The sequence below is a fragment of the Mesocricetus auratus genome, unplaced genomic scaffold (genome assembly GCF_017639785.1).
Source record: "Mesocricetus auratus isolate SY011 unplaced genomic scaffold, BCM_Maur_2.0 Super-Scaffold_100013, whole genome shotgun sequence".
Lineage (NCBI taxonomy): Eukaryota > Metazoa > Chordata > Mammalia > Rodentia > Cricetidae > Mesocricetus > Mesocricetus auratus.
In genome coordinates this window covers 44,985,256-45,000,506 of record NW_024429196.1, presented here as the reverse complement: position 1 = coordinate 45,000,506, position 15,251 = coordinate 44,985,256, and the positions used below count along the sequence as shown (strand labels likewise).

General features: G+C 40.8%; 1 pseudogene; it reads right to left on the bottom strand.

The window, feature by feature from the left end:
• Positions 1 to 5,186: 5,186 nt before the first annotated feature.
• On the bottom strand, positions 5,187 to 5,478 carry LOC101842483 (annotated as a pseudogene).
• Positions 5,479 to 15,251: the final 9,773 nt, after the last annotated feature.

The window sequence follows — 15,251 nt, the reverse complement described above, 5'->3', positions numbered from 1 at the left end:
ATCATTTAAAAAGGGAATGTCCCAATCCAGCAAAAGACACCCTGGCAGCCTCAACAGCCTCAAACATGCCTCCTACACCTTGACCCTGATTTAAGAAAGGGTTTCACTGGACAAGGGAATGCAGATCCAAGTTCAGCCTTCAAGGTGAGCCTTTAAACTCCTCCAAGGACCATCCCCAGCCCCATTAAACAAGGGGAAGATGGTCAGAACACACTGGACCATACCTTTGATTCCTGGTTTAAAACCAAAAATGACCCTAACGGTCGGTGAAAAGACCTACAGGTTTCTCATAGACACTGGGGCTGATCATGTGGTATCATCATGGGAAACAGCTAACTGGCAGCCCTGGACTGATCCTGATGGTAATTGTTGGGAGGAGCACCCTCTAATGTTGTCGGGCTTAAGGGTCAGGATATACTTGGAGAAGCTGTGGCCTATATTACCACTAGACCAAGGAGAGCATGAACAACATTTAAACAAGTATGAATCAGTCACCCCAACTATAGAGATGATCCTTTTTTTGAAAAAAAAAACAGACAAAAACATTCCCAGGTTCTCCGCCAATCCTAAGGGTCACTGTTCACCCCCTGGTACCAAAAATTCAATGGATGCCTAGGAATCCTGTCTGGGTTGAGCAGTGTCCTATATCTACCCCTAAATTACAACAACTTCATATATTAGTTGAGCAACCAATCAGCCTTGGGGCATATGCAGCCTTCAACAAGCCCCTGGAATTCCCTGGGGTTTTATTATAAAACAGTCCAGTGGCTCTTAGAGGCTTTTTACATGATTTGAGGAAAATAAATGAGAGAATGATACCTTTTGGGATGTCCCACAAATGGGACTCCCCTGGATTCCAGCCATTCCCAACACCCTTTATTTAACTATTATTGATATTAGGGATTTTTTTCTATCCCATTACATCTGGATATTGTAGAAAATTTGCATTTTCCATACTTTCAACAAATTTTTGTGGGCCAGACCTAAAATTTGAATGGACCGTCCTACCCCAGGCCATGGCCAATAGCCCTCCTATTGTCAGTATTATATGTTACATATTTTTTCTTCCTTGATTGGTCATCCTAATATATTAATCTATATTTATATGGATGATATTATTTTGGGTTGTCCCAACCCATCTGGCCTCCAAGATCTTACTGTCTTGCCATATTAGAGGCCAGTGGTTTTAAAGTGGCTACTAAAAAGATTCAGACCAGTCCTCCTTTTAAGATTTTGAGTTCCATGTTATTTCTAGATACTGTCTCTCCTATTAAACCAAAACTTCATATTCAGGATTCTTATACTTTGCCCCAGCTCCAAAAGACATTGGGGGAAATTAATTGGCTGAGGCCCTGGATTTCCATAACTACCAAAGAACTGACTCCTTTGTTCGATCTCCTAAAAGGTTGTGATCTCTCCTCACAGGTAATCCTATCTGCTGATCATTTACAGATTTTTAAGTAAAGTTCAACAGGCCATAGACACAGCAACCTTAAGGAGGTATGATCCTCTTTTGCCCCTCACCCTTTATATTTTTCCTGGGGAAAGGTAATGTACTGCCTTATTAGCACATAAGGTGAGCCCATACATTGGATTCATCTCTCAATTGGTGGTGTCCCCAGAATTTATTCAATAACCAATCAGATTGCTGGTTGCATTACTAAGGGCAGGGACACCTCTGTCTGAGTGTTTGGCCTCATCTTATTATAACTCCCTTTAAAACAAACGATTTCACCTGGCTTTAGAGGAACAATAGCAGGTTTGCTATGGCTCTTGAGGGGTTTCTGGTTAAAGTTGATTGTCACTATGGTCCTCACAAATTGATGAGCTCCTTCTCTAGGTTAGAATGGAGGCCCCCAAGACTTTTTTTTTACCTCAACCCAAACGTGGCTTTTTTTTACTGTGTTTACTGATGGGTGGCACCTGGGGGCTTCCCTGGTCGTTTATCCCCCCTTAGAACACGGTAAAGAGCCAGTGCCCATAAAGTCAGTCTCACATAAAGTTGAGGGGTCAGCACAATTTAAGGAACTGTTTGCTCTTGTTCTTGGATTAGACACTATTCAAGAGTCATTTAACTTATTCTCTGACAGCCTTTATGTTGTTAATTTGTTACCCAACATAGATGAGGCCCATATTAAGCAGGACTCCAATCCTATATCGCCTCTAAGGACTCAAGCCCACTCCTACTCAAACAAAGGATTAACCCCATTTTTCTTCAACATCTCAGGAGTCATCAAAATTTACCAGGATTCCTTTCTAAAGGAAATAATTTGGCTGATAAATTGGCTTCTATGCCTCAATGTAATACTGTTACAGAAGCTACACGCTTCCACCTACTGACCCATGTTAATTGGAGGGGTCTTAAACATAAATATCCACATGCGCCAGTCAAGGACCTTAAAAATATTGTTTGAACTTGTAAGTCCTGCCAGCCTTTCCTTCAGATAACCTCCCCTCCAAACTAGTGGAAGCAACCCTCCAGGGCTTCATCCCAATAATATTTGGCAAATTGATGTTACTCATTATTCTCCATTTGAAAAGTTAAAGTATATTTTTCTCTCGGTTGATACCTTTTCCCCTGCCTGTTGGGCATTGGCAAACACTGGGGGGGAAAAGCTAAACATGCTATCAGCCATATGCTTCAATGCTTTGCCACCCTTGGATTGCCTGATCACATTAAGACAAATAATCCCCCATGCTTTGTAAGCAGGGCCTTTATGGACTTCCTTAAGACTTGGAGCATCTCACACTCTACAGGCATCCCATACAATCCTTGGGCCAAGCAGTTGTGAAAAGATATAATCATGTTCTCAAGTCTTAATTTACAAAACAAAAGGGGGAATCTTTACTCCCACATGACCAATCAAAAGGGTGTTATTCACCCTAAATATTTTAAATTTTTCTAAAGAAGATAAATACCTGTCTCCTTTTCAAAAACATTGGTCCTCATCAGTTACCTACAGTTCTATTTGGGTCAGATGGAGGGACCCATTGAAGAGATGGAGGGTGTCTGGAGAGGATTTGGATGCATCTTCCCTCAAGATGAAAAAAGGCCCTTTTGGGTACCAGTGAGACCTAAAATATTTGTGCAACAAGGGAACAATGACCATCACTTCTCCAGAAAGTGCTCCACCCCTGAGAATTGTGTCTCTGATCCCCCCCCAGGAACAAATGAAGATGTGGTGATGCTGATCTTCCTGGTATCATCCCGCCCATTGATGGTGGCAAGGGTGAAACATACTCGGTATCTCCTTTTAGTGGACGGGTCATACAACAGGTAGATTGTGGTACCAAGGCAGCAGTCAATATGATTGACACATCAGGATCCCCTTTTTCAAATTCCAATAAGTGGATATACATAAAGAAGCCCAAGATGATCCCCCAGGTTGATGGGAAGCCAGGACCCTATCCTTGCACTGCTTTCTATCCAACAATGCATTCGGCCTGCTATGGCACTGCCCAAATGTGCACCCGTAATTCCACTCAAAAGACTTACTGGACTGGGGCTGGAAATAAAGTGATCTCCAGAGGTGAGAGTGGTTGGATTGTAAGAGATGGAGGGAGTGCCTCTGCCCCTAGCTTTGGAGTGGCAGGTCAAATCATCTGCTGGGAACTTGCTCCTCCTATCGGTTATTTGGATGGCAGTGTAGTTCAAGATGTGGTTAGAGAACAAGAAGTTCATAAAAAGATAGAACAACTTGTTTTGGCCCAGTATTCAGAGCTCAACTGTCACCCTGTCTCCCTCCCTGAAAATCGGTGCGAGCTAGCCCTTGACCCCCATACTGAGTCCCTTCTACAAAAGGTCTTTGCCTTACTGAATCGAAAGACTCCTTCCTTGTGGAGGATTGCTGGCTTTGCCTCAATCTGAACCTCCTCAGCAGCTTGCAGTGGTCTCCAATGATACAATCACAGATGTCCCTGCTGCTATAAAAGATTGCTCCGGCCAAACCCCGCAGAGGGACCTGGAGGCAGAAGAAAGCAGCGGCCATCATCCCCCACCATTCTGACCTCACCCCCACCACACACACACACTCGGTAGAGAAGTGAGTCCCTGGGTCTCTTGCAGCCCGCCTCCCCCTCCTTGACTCCTCTGACCCATGGCCGCAGGACCCCTCCTGCCACCGAACCCTGCAGAGGGACCTGGAGGTGGAAGAAAGCAGCCACCATCATCAGCCACAATTGTGGTCTTGCCCTTCCACCTTCCGGGAGAGGGGGGGATAGAGCCTTGAAACCATACCCACTAGTAGAGGGAGAGACTCCCCCTATAGAGATGGGAAGAAGACAGTATAAGAACACATCCAGCAACAGAAAAACCTATATGACACCACCAGTGTCTTGGGACTCTACACCAGCAAAACCGGACCATACCAGCACAGATGAAACAGAAGAGAATGACCTTAAAAACAACCTCAAGATAATGATAGAGGCCCTCAAAGTTGATGTGAAGAAATCCCTTAAAGAAATGGAAGAAAATTGCAAGAAATCCACAAATCTCTCTCTTTTTTTTACCCACACTGAACAAAATCTCTTTTAGTGGCAGATGCTCCCCATTGTTTTTTCTAAGATTCAGCAGTCCAAAGGTATTTAAGATACACAGAATCTGCTTTCAAATACCGAATTCTATGACTTTTTTGAGCATCTAAAGATTTAGCCACACCTTCCTGGTCATTCTTACTTTCCTATTAATTTTTGTTGCAATTTTAGTTTGCAAGTTTTTCACTATTCAACCAATTTATTCATCTCTCCTAGACATAAAGAGCAATTTTTCAAACACTATAGGGCAGTGTGATAAACATCTACTGCTCAGGTACCTGTAGAGGACAATTTACTGTCTGGTGATTTTCTAAAAAGACACAGAAAGAAACATGTCTCTTTTATTACTATTACCTGCATGTGTAAGTTACAATAATACCCTAAGTTCTCTTTACAGCCAATTTTCCATGATATTAAACTACCAAAAGTAATGGTGTTTTCTAAGTTTTCAAAATGATCTATTGTTTAGTAGAAAAATAAATCAGGCAACTGCATTTATTAATTTAGGCAATGTTTCCCAATAAAAATGTAGAAATATTTCAATTTACATATTACAATGTACCACAGTTATACACTCATAAAATCTAAACATCATCTTCAGAAGAAGCAGTTCCTGTACAGGATTTACAGGCACCTAACCACACACTGTGTCTTCAGTATGCTACGGAGTTCAGAGGTTCTGCTCGGACGTTCCCCAAGTCCAGTGCAGAGTCTGTCTCTTTATCAATTTCTCCAATGACTGCTACGTTGTCACCTCTCACCATGTATAATCCTAACAACCACTTGTCCTACTCCTTGTGAAGAGCTGAATACCCTCTCATGGCTTTCATCCAAAATTAAATTAATGGTCTGGTCAAAACCTTTTAGTGTTCCTACAATCATTCTCCCATCAAAAGTGATAACAGCAACGGTTCCGTTGATGTAGTTCTCCAAGGCAGACATCATACTGCTGGACCTGGAGGTCCCAAGAAGAGGAGACACAACCCGGCAACATGGGGATGAGATTGGGGGCCGCCAGACCCACAAATCTCTTAAAGAAAGCCAAAAAGAAACAATAAAGCATGAAGGAAACAATTCAAACAGTTCAAGACCTGAAAACTGAAATGGAGACAATTAAAAAAAACAAACTAAGGTAATGTTGGAAATAGAAAAACTGAATAAACATTCTGGAACTACAGATGAAAGCATGACAAACAGAATATAAGAGATGGAAGACAGAATCTCAGGCATTGAAGATAAACTAAAGGAAATAGATTCATTGACAAAAGAAAGTCTTAAATTCAACAAATCCTTAACACAAAATATCCAGGAAATGTAGGACACTGTGAAAAGACCAAACCTAAAAATAATAGGTATAGAAGAAGGCAAAGAAGCCCAGCTCAGTGGTGCAGAAAATATATTCAACAAAATCATAGAAGAAAAATTTCCCAACCTGAAGAAGGAGATGCCTATGAAAGTACAAGAAGCTTACCGAACACCAAATAGACTGGACCAAAAAAAAAATCCCTCGCCACATAATAATCAAAACACCAAACATACAGAATAAAGAAAGAATATTAAGAGCAGCAAAGAAAAAGGCCAAGTAACATATAAAGGCAAACCTATCAGAATTACAGCTGATTTCTCCATGGAAACTCTGAAAGCCAGAAGGTCCTGGATAGATGTTCTACAAACACTAAGAGACCAAAGATACCAGCCCAGACTGCTATTCCTAGCAAAACTCTCAATTACTATAGATGGAGAAAACAAGATATTCCATGACAAAACCAGATTTACACAATATGTATCCACAAATGCAGCCCTACAGAAAGTTCTAGAATTAAGACTCCAACCCAAGGAAATTAACTACACTCACAATAGCATGGACAATAGATAATCTTACTTTATCAGAAGCCGGAAACAGGGGAAAACCTCACACAAAATACCACCACCAAAAATGGATCCAAAACAAACAAGAATGAACAATCAATGGTCGTTAATATCCCTGAATATCAATAGTCTCAACTTACCTATAAAAAGACACAGGCTAACAGAATGGATACGAAGACAGAATCCATCCTTCTCATGAATACAAGAAACACAACTCAGCTTCAAAGTTAAGAGTTAAGGGTTGGGAAAAGATTTCCCAATCAAATGGACATAAGAAGCAAGTGGGTGTAGCTATCCTAATATCTAACAAAATAGATTTCAAACTAAAGTTAATCAAAAGAGATGAAGAAGGTCATTTCATATTCATCATAGAAAAAAAATCCATCAGGATGAAGTCTCAATTCTGAACATCTGCCCAAATACAAAGGCACCCACATTCATAAAAGAAACATTACTAGAACTCAAATCACATATTAAGCCCCACACATTTTCACCACTAGACAGGTCCACCAGACAGATACTTAACAAAGAAACAAAGGAACTAACAGAAGTTATGGCCCAATAGAGTTTAACAGACATCTATAGAACATTCCATCCAAAAACAAAAGAATATACCTTCTTCTCAGCACCACATGGAACCTTCCCTAAAATCTACCACACACTTAGCAATAAAGCAAACCTCAACAGATACAAAATATTGGAATAAGTCCCTGTATCTATCAAACCACCATGGCTTAAAATTAGAATTAAACATCAACACAAATTGCAGAAACCCCACAAACTCATGAAATTGAACAATGCTCAATTACATCGCTCCTGAGTAAAGGAAGAAATAAAGAAAGAAATCAAACACTTGCCAGAATTCAATGAAAATGAAAGCACTACATACCCAAGCCTGGGACACTCTGAAAGCAGTTCTAAGAGGAAAGTTCATAGCACTAAGTGCTCACACGAAGAAACTGGAGAATAGCCACACTAGAGAATTAACAGAACACCTGAAAGCTCTAGAACAAAAAGAAGCAAACTCACCCCAGAGGAATAGAAACCAGGAAATAATCAAATTGAGAGCTGAAATCAATAAAGTAGAAAAAAAGAAAACAATACAAAGAATCAATGAAACAAAGAATTGGTTCTTTGAGAAAATGAACAAGATAGTCCAATCTTTATGCAACCTAACCAAAAGACAAGAGAGAGAGCATGCTAATTAACAAAATCAGAAATGAAATGGGTGACATAACCACAGACACTGGGGAAATCTAGAGAAACATCATACTTAGAAAACCTGTACACCACAAAATTTGAAAATTTAAAGGAAATGGATGATTTCTGGATAGATATCACTTACCAAAATTAAATCAAGAACAGATAAACAATTTAAATAGATCTATAACCCCTAAAGAAATAGGAGCAGCCATAAAAAGTCTTCCAGCCAAAAAGAATCCAGGGACAGATGGCTTCAGTGCAGAATTCTACCAGAAATTCAAGGAATATACTCTTCAAATTGTTCCACACAATAGAAGCAGAAGAATCACTGCCCAACTCTTTTTACTAGGCTACAATTACCTTTGTACCCAAACCACACAAAGACACAACCAAAATGGAGAATTACAGACCAATCTCCCTCATGAACATTGATTCAAAAATACTCAATAAAATACTGGCAAATCGAATCCAAGAACACATCAGAAAAATCAAATAGGCTTCATCCCAGGGATACAGTGATGGTTCAACATACGAAAATCCATTAATGTAACCCACCATATAAGCAATCACATAAGTGACCCAAATAATTCTACCAGGAAACTCCTACAGCTAATAAACACCTTCAGCAAGGTGGCAGGACACAAAACTAACTCAAAAAATCAGTAGCCCTACTTTAAATAGACAATAAAGGAGCCGAGAAAGAAATCAGAGAAATATCACCCTTTACAATAATCACAAGCACCATAAAATATCTTGGGGTAACTCTAACAAAACAGGTAAGAGACCTGTATCACAAGAACTTTGAGTCTTTAAAAAAAGAAATTAGATACCAGAAAATGCAAAGATCTTCCATGTTCTTGGATAGGTACGATCAACATAGTAAAATTGGCAATTTTACCAAGAGCAATCTACAGATTCAGTGCAATCCCTCTCAAAATCCCAGCATAATTCTTTACAGACCTTGCAAAGACAATCCTCAACTTTATATGGAAAAACAAAAGACCCAGGATAGCCAAAACAACCCTGTAAAATAAAGGAACTTCCGGAGGCATCACCATCCCTGACCTCAAGCTCTACTATGCAGCTATAGTCTTGAAAACAGATTGATATTGGCACAAAAATAGACAAGTAGACCAATGGAATTGAATTGAAGACCCTGATATTAATCCACACATCTTTGAACACCTGATCTTTGACAAAGAAGCAAAAACTATACAATGGAAAAAAGAAAGCATCTTCAACAAATGGTGCTGGCATCTTTCACCATGCACAAAACTAAAGTCCAAAATGGATCAAAGACCTCAACATCAATCCAGCCACACTGAACCTCTTAGAAGAGAAATTAGGAAGTACCCTTGAATGAATTGGTACAGGAGGTGGCTTCCTGAACATAAGACCAGTAGCACATACACTGAGATCAACAATTAATAAATGGGACCTTCTGAAACTGAGAAGCTTTTGCAAGGCAAAGGATATAGCCAACAAGACAGTCCACAGAATGGGAAAAGATATTCACCAACCCCACATCTGACAGAGGGTTGATCTCCAAAATTTACAAAGAACTCAAGAAGCAAGTCTCCAAAACACCAAAGTATCTGATTAAAAAGTGGGGTACAGGCCGGGCGGTGGTGGCGCATGCCTTTAATCCCAGCACTCGGGAGGCAGAGGCAGGCGGATCTCTGTGAGTTGGAGGCCGGGCTGGACCGATAGCCTCCGAAACAATACAGAGAAACCCTGTCTCATAAAAACCAAAAAAAAAAAAAGTGGGGTACAGAACTAGAGAATTCTCAATAGAGGAATCTAAAATGGCTGAGAGACACTTGAGAAAGTGCTCAACATCCTTAGCCATCAGGGAAATGCAAATCAAAACAACTCTGAGATACCATCTCACTCCCATCAGAATGGCTAAAATAAAAAACACTAGTGACAGTTTATGCTGGAGAGGATGTGGAGAAAGGGGAACACTTCTCCACTACTGGTGGGAGTGCCAACTTGTACAGCCATTTTGGAGATAGGTATGGAGACTCCTCGGGAAAATGGAAATCAGTCTACCACAATTCCACTCTTAAGCATATACCCAAAAGATGTACATTCATACAATAAGGACATTTGCTCAACTATGTTCATAGCAGCATTATTTGTAATAGCCAGAACCTGGAAGCAACCTAGATTCCTCTCAACTGAAGAGTGGATAGAGAAAATGTGGTACATCTACACAATGGAGTACTACTCAGCAGAAAAAAAAACCAATGAATCTTGAAATTCACAGGCAAATGCATGGCACTGGAAGAAACAATCCTGAGTGAGGTAACCCGGTCACAAAAAGACAAACATGATATGTACTCACTCATATATGGATTTTATACATGGAGTAGAGGGTTGCCAGTGTACAACCCCACTGCCAGAGAGTCTGGGAATCAGGGAGGTCCCTAAGAGAGATATGCATGTTAACCCAGAGAAGAGGAATGGGACAAGATCTCCTGGGAAGATTGGAATCATGGGGGGAGAGGAGGGAGAGAGAGATGGGAGAAATAGAGGGGGAGAAGAGGAGGGGAAATGAGGATATGGAGGAGCAGAAAGGTTATGTCAGGGTAAGAATAGAGGAGAGCAGGATGAGAGATACCATAATAGAGGGAACCATTATAGTTTTGAAGAGAGATCTGGCAGTAATGAGATTTTTCAGAGATCTACAAGAATAACACCAACTGGCATTAAGGCTACCTTAAATGCTCTCCACTGATAATGAGACTGATGACTATCTTATATGCCATCCTAGAACCCTCATCCAGTGGCTGACAGAAGCAGAGGCAGTCACCCACAGCTAAAAACTGAACTGAACTCCTGGAACCCAGTTGCAAAGAGTAGTGATGAACAAGGGAATCAAGACCCGGCTGGTGAAATCCACAGAAGCAGCTGATCTAAACAAGGGGGACTGCATGGATTCCAGAATGATGACTGAGAGGCCAGCATGGGACTGATCCAGATCCCCTGAACCTGGGTTTCAGAGAAGAGGCCTGAACAATCTTTGGGACCTCAGAGAATAGATCAGTATTTATCCTTGGCACACAAATGGACTTTGGGAGCCCATTCCACATGGAGGGAGACTCTCACAGCCTGGAAACATGGGGGAGGGCTTAGACCCTGGCCGGTATAATATGACAGACTTTAAAAATCCCCCATGGAAGGCCTTACTCTTCCTGGGGAGCAGAGTAGGGAATGGAGTGGGGTGTTGGGGGACTAAGGGGAAGGGAGAGGGAGCTGGGAGTAAAATGTGTAAAAAGTTAAATAAAAAAATTATTATAAAAAAGATTGCTCGACATTTCCTATCCTTGTCCAGCTCCTCCCAATGTCTCTGGGGCTTGCATTTGGGCCCTGCCTGCTCCTGATAAATCCAGTACAGATGTGGGCTACATTGATCCGTCTTTCTGTAATTCAAATACAACAAAATATAATGCTCAATGCTGCCCACCTTCTGGAATGGTCTTTGTCTGTGGAGGTGGGATGGCATATGACTTCCTGTCCTCCAAGTTGACAGACCTTTGTGCCCCAGCCACCTTGATTCCTGATGTGGATATTATTCCCAGGGATGAGGCTCTTCCTGTGCCCTCTTTTGATTATATTGGAGGGAGACCCAAGAGAACCATACAGATGATTCCTTTACTTGCTGGGTTGGGAATATCTGCAGGCATGGCCACTGGGGCTGCAGGGCTGGGCACAACATTTGAATTCCACAGATGGCTCTCTGTCCAATTGGTTAATGATATAAAGACCATTTCTAGTACTATCCTTGATCTCCAAAAGCAACTTGATTCCCTGACTAATGTAGCTTTACAGAACCAAAGGGGATTAGACTTACTGACAGACAAAAGGGTGGCATGTGCTTGTTTTTACAGGAAAAGTGCTGTTTTTATCGCCAATAGATCAGGAATCATTCAGGACAAGATCAAAAGGCTTCAGGATGGCTTGGAGAGGAGATGACAGGACTCCAGGACAACTCACTGTGGACTGGCTTCCTACCCTACCTTCTCCCCCTGAGCAAAACAGAGACTGAAGCAGACCTCTTGATATTGAGATGTGTTTCTTGAATGAAGCAAAAACATGGGTCCTGTTTTCACATCCATTCTGTCAGTCTGTGCCATTTTATTGGGGAATTGAGACCATTGATAATAAGAGATTGAAGTAACCAGTGATTGATTCCTATTATTTCAGTGTTGGTAGTGGTGGTGATGGTGTGTATGTGTTTTCTTTATTTTGGTTTGGTATTCTGGAATTATTTATTCTCTGTGTTTCCGTGGTTGTAGTTAACTTCTTTAAGTTGCAATTTTCCTTCTAGCACTCTCTGTATGACTGGATCTGTAGATAAATATTGCTTGAATTTGGTTTTATCATGGAGTATCTTATTTTCTCCATCTATGGCAATTGAAAGTTCTGCTAGATATTATAGTTGGGACTGGTATGTATGGTCTCTTAGAGACTGAAGCACATCTGTCCTAGACCTTCTGGCTCTTTGATTCTCCATTGAGAAGTCAGGTGTAATTCCAATAGGTCTGTCTTTATATATCACTTGGTCTTTTCCCTTGAAGATTTTAACATTCCTCTCCTCTCTTCTTTCCTCTCTGCCTTGTGGTTGTTGCCTCAATGTGTAAGCTTTCAGCTACTGCACCAGTGTGATATCTGCCTGATGCTGTGCTCCCAGGATTCTACTACCCACTGGAACTCTGAGATCCAAATTAAATTCATTCTCTTATAAGCTGCCTTGGTTGTGGTGTCTTTTCATGGCACTAGAAAGTAACGAAAACATGGACCTATTACATAAATGATGAATACTTTCTAGACAGTGTTAGAAAGTCTCAAAATAGAGAACTCTAGGAAAGGTCTTTTTAAAGTTATGGACAGAATGAGTGATGATAAAGAAGATTTTGCAAGTCAGGGAACAATTTGGGTTAGGTAGAACATATAACTTAATGACTCTGAATTGGTGGAAACAGCAAGAAACTCTTTATAAAGCCTTGACAAGAACACTGATTAGTTAATGTTTCCTGGAGTATGCAATGAAATTATTATGCAGATGTCCAAATTAAAGCAGTATGGAGATTCCTCAGGAAAATGGGAATCAATCTACCACAAGACCCAACAATTCCACTCTTAGGCATATATCCAAAGGAGGCAAATTCATACAACAAGGGCATCTGCTCCACTATGTTCATAGCAGCATTATTTGTAATAAGCAGAACCTGGAAGCAACCTAGATGCCCCTCAACTGAACAGTAGATAGAGAAAATGTGCTACATTTACACAATGGAGTATTACTCAGCAGAAAAAAACAATGGAATCTTGAAATTCGCAGGTAAATGGATAGCACTGGAAGAAACCATCCTGAGTGAGGTAACCCAGTCACAAAAAGACAAACATGGTATGTACTCACTCATATATGGATTTTAGACATGGATCAGGAGAGTGCCAGTCTGCACTTCCACTGACAGAGAGTCTGGGAAACAGGAAAGAACCTAAAAGATATGCATGGTGCCCAAGAGAAGAGAAATGAGGCAAGATCCTCTGAACAGATGGGGAACACGGCGAGGGGTGGGAGGAGGGGGACCTGGGAAATAGAGAGGGGAAGAAGTGGAAGAGAGAGTAGGTCATGGGGGAACAGGAAGGTCGACTGGGGGGGGGTAGAATAGGGGGAAGAGGGAATCATAGGTTAGAAGACAGATCAGGCACCATTGTGACCTCTAGTGATCTAAAGGGATGACACCAATTGGCAAGCTAAGCAATAGTGTGGAGACCACCTCGAATGCCCATTCCTGATAGTGAACTTGATGTCTATAACCATTCTGGAGCCTTCATCCAGTGACTGATGGAAGCAGAGGCAAACACCCACAGTTAAATACTGAACAGAACCCAAGGAACCCATTGACAGAGAGGGAGGAGCGAAGAGCAAATTGGCAAAGAATGGGCTGGCAAAACCAGCAGAGACAGCTGATCCGAACAGGGGAGAACTCCTGGACCCCAGACTGACAGCTGGGAGGCCAGCATGGGACCGATCCAGACCCCCTGAATGTGAGAGTCAATGAGGAGGCCTGGGCTACCTATGGGGTCCTGAGCAGTGGATCAATGTTTATCCCTTGAATACTAACAGACATCGTGTGTCCATAACACAAAGAGGGTTGCTCTCTCTGCCTGGACTCTTAGGGAAGTGCCTGGACCCTACCCTGAATGAAATGATAGATTCTAGATATCCCCTATGTGGAAGGAATTGGCAATAGGGTGGGAGGATGGGGGGGGATGGGGGATACGGGAGGAGTGGAGGGAGAGGGAACTGGGATTGACATGTAAAACAAGCTATTTAAAATAAAAAAAAAGAAGAGAATGAATCACAGTTCAAAGAAAAATGATTCAAAAGAGCTGGAAAGAAAATCCCACATGATAAAATTTAGATGATACGAGATTCAAACCTAAACACATGGGACCATGGAGGACACAGTAAGAAGCTTGGGTTTTGCATGTAACAAAAAGATATTGCAGTGTTATATACACTATAACAAAATGTCGCAGGCTGAGACATTTGCAAGCATAAGAAATTTATTTCTTTAAGTTGTGACAATTCAAGATCAGAGTACAGCATCATTGTATTCTATTGTGAGACATTTTCTATGCTGCAAATTTCCACATTCTCTTCAGACACTTACACAGAAGGACGGGTTAGAGACTTCTCTCACTTCTCTCTTACCAGTACAATTATCTCACACAACAGAGCTCTGCCCCCATGCACCGATCTCCTCCCAAAGACCGTACCTTCTAATGCTGTAACCTTAGCAATTAAGGTTTCAGCACACACATTATTTGCCAAAGGCACAGGATCAGTTCATCAATAGGAGACAATTTAATAACAATGTATTTGTAAACATCACTCCAGTTGTAATTTGGAGAATGGGTGGGAAGAAACAGTCGATACAAGGATAAATACTACCATAGAAAACTAATAGAGAAATGATAATCATTCAAATTAATGTGGTACTCATGTACCCATGATGCCTCTTACCTGAGCCCTTTCTAGAATTTGGGCCAGTTGGTTGCACTTCAATGGTTCATTCTTCAAACTCATAAAGATGCATGAATGCTTAAAACTTTAGGAAACTAAATCAAATAATAAAAAGCATATATTCTAATTCATTATAAGCCTAATTAAAGATAATATTTTTCATCTAAAACATCCATTGTGCTATTTTATTTCAAATCATAGTTCTATAGATAAGCCTTTAATTTACACTTCAACCTAAATACTTGTGTTTTAAATTTTGCATGTTATAACCCTAATATAACCTTCAGTGTATTAGGAGGTGTATTTTTCAGGGTTCTTTAGAGGAACAGAACTGAATACATACATACATACATACATACATACATACATACATGCACACATGCATACATACATGCATACATGTGTGTATGTATGTGTTATGTATGTATATGGGATATATGCGGGATACATATATATACATATATGTATATGTATATATATGCATATATATATGGAATTTATTAGGACGGTTTACAGGCTGTGATCCCGCTAGTATAATTATGGCTATCTACCAACCGAAGGTCCAAGAATCCAGCAGTTGTTCAGTCCATGATGCTAAATGTCT